Genomic DNA, 2,893 nt, shown 5'->3' with positions numbered 1-2,893 from the left:
ATAATCCATACAACCCCCTTCATTAATACATTCCACCCATAATGGCAACATAACAGCATTCCAAAAAGCTTACATGTGGAAAATGTATTATCATAGTAGAGAAATCACTAGGCATTCATTCATGATTAATCTTTTCATAAAAATGGCAGCCATCTTGAATTGCCATCACTGTGATTTTTGGGAGTCCAAACTCTGAAGACCGCACAAATTTGCTGCAGACCCTTTGGAGCATCCATACATGAGGCTATGCCTAGCACAGTAATTCACCCCTACTCTAACAGGTGCCACAACATCTTTATTGATGCTCTATTCATTTCTACGTGTACTCCCAAATTAATGGAGTTCAAAAAGTTAAAAAAGTAATTTTCTAGACCCAATAGGGCACATGTTTCATTAGGAAGGTAAAGAAAATCACTGTGACCACCTGTTTGTGGACCCCTTAACCAACTTCTCAGCTTCCTGGACCCTGTGAGTCTGACATGCAGTAAATATGACCAGATCTAAAACATAAAAGACCCAAGTAGGTATTGGGGCCAATAATGAATTCCTTTGCTTCACAATTCACCATTGGCAATTAATGATCGCTTTGTTCCACCCACTGTACAAAATCCTTGAAATATCGATCAAATATCCATAATAGACAACAAAAAGTGAAATAAATCCCTAGGGGTCAGCCTTTGGGGGTAAATATATACAACAATGCACTGTCATTACCCCCTACCTGAATAAAGACTCACAGGAAGAGCAGATGTCTATACCATTTTTTTGGATGGGGCATATAACTTATACACCCCAATACCAATAAAGTCTCCGGCAAAACATGTTGAGGGAAACGGCATGTTCTATTTGTCACCAATGAGAGTCTTATACCATATCAGATTGACATATCTAATTTAGGAATACTCCTTTAACTATGAAAAAACATTTTAATTCTTATATTTTTTTGTTATAGAACAAACAGAGAAAAATAAAAATTGGTCCCTGCAGTGGCTGGTTTATGTAATCGGGCCCCACTTTCTCTGTTGAAGGCCCACCTGGCCCACCAATCCCCCTTGTTTGTAAGCATTTCTGCAACTATGTATCTGTGGCAACCCATACAGGTTCACAAAGCCATGGGCCATGGGCCCAAAGCTGGCCCCATCTCATGGGTTTAGTTACATGGCCTGTCTGTTTGGAACATCTGCCCTTGGCACAGAGGTTGTCCATTAGACTGTATTATTTAAGGTATGGTAAGATGCCAACCTGAAACTTGTACATAGCTATGTTCCTGTGTTTTTTCAATGTGGTGTGCTGCTCCATTTATTCACATGTACAGTAAATTGCTGCTACCAATACAGAAGTTGTCTTTATAAACATAATAAATCTATTAAAGTTCCAGAGTTTCTATAAATATAAACAAGAGTCATTTTATGTATTCTGCCCATTCTAGATGCCAACAGATTGGGACAACAAGTTTATACAGGTTAGCATTATATAGGATTTTTTCTGGCGATTTTGGCATTTTTGAGCAAAAAAAAAATTGGAGATCAAATAAAGTAAGTGTGCTCCTCATATTCAACCTGCATAGAGGGCTGGTTCACTTAGGTATGATGTCAGACATGTACTGTGTGCTCTGAGCCAATCAGGTGTCTCCTCCTTGGTGTATGCCTCCGACATTATGCTTCAACAGAGAAGATGCACCTCCCTCCTCCCCCTTCTCCCTGTATACTAGTTACTTCATAACACTAGATGGAAATTTTGGAGGACTCCATCTCCTTGTATCATGTTCCATTTACTATACTGCTGATGCTGCCCGCTATCCTTCATCACTTTTCAACTAGGTACAACACAGCCACAAAGTTGCCACCCAAAATACAAGCCTGTAGCACTTACAAGTCATTAAAAATGGGCTAATTCATTGCTTCTGTCTAATTCTATAACACGTCTTAGCCATGCCCATTTTTGAGTCTTAGAAGGAAAAGTGTCCAGCGAGCGGCACTTTCCACAGCTTTTTGGTTCATATTTACTTAAATTTGTAAAGTGCACTAATGTGCCAAAACTATGGTTCATGTTACTTTAAAGTGTCATAAGAGCAATAGCAAATGTTCCCCAAAAACTCTTGTTTCCAACAATATAGTATAGTACAATTCCACCTGTTTGACAATAATATATTACAATACCCTCTTTCGTCAATAATATATCATAATTTTATTTGTGGCATATAATAGAGTATATCACCACCTGTTGGCCAATAATACAGCACAAGGCCACTTGTTGCCCAAAGATACAGAACATCATCACCTGTAGGCCAACCAGACCACAATGTCACCTACTGTCTACCAATATAGAACAATGCCCCCTCTTGACCAATGATATGTGAAAATCCCACCTGCAGGTAAATAATAGCACAACTTCACTTATTGGCCAATGATATGCTACAAAACAACATAGTGGCCAACGAAAGACAGCAAAGACACTTGGCTAATAATATGTTGGGCCACTAGAGAGAGGAATCTGGTAGATAATCTAGCAAAATATTCATTTTTCTTTAAATTATATGAGATAACAAACTGATTGAAGAATTTCCCCATCCCCAATATATGTGTCCTTTATACAACCTGTCAGCACATAATACCTGATGATCACATTTCAAGCATGTCCATGTTCATGTTCATTTTTATAACAAAAGTTGTAGCACAGATGAGTCAGCTTTATAATATTTAGTACCGAATCGTGATTCATAGTCCCCTCCTGCGAGATTACGCCATAGTGAATAAAACACCAGTTTCTGTCAATTAACTGGATGTGTTTCCATGTATGCTGACGCATTCCCTGTTACTATTATTGTGTGGGCTACGTAGATTGAGTAATGAATGTATCCAGTATTGTACTAGGCAGGTTCAGAAAGTAGAAT

Source organism: Leptodactylus fuscus, chromosome 7 (assembly GCF_031893055.1).
Source record: "Leptodactylus fuscus isolate aLepFus1 chromosome 7, aLepFus1.hap2, whole genome shotgun sequence".
Lineage (NCBI taxonomy): Eukaryota > Metazoa > Chordata > Amphibia > Anura > Leptodactylidae > Leptodactylus > Leptodactylus fuscus.
This window is presented reverse-complemented; position numbering follows the sequence as displayed.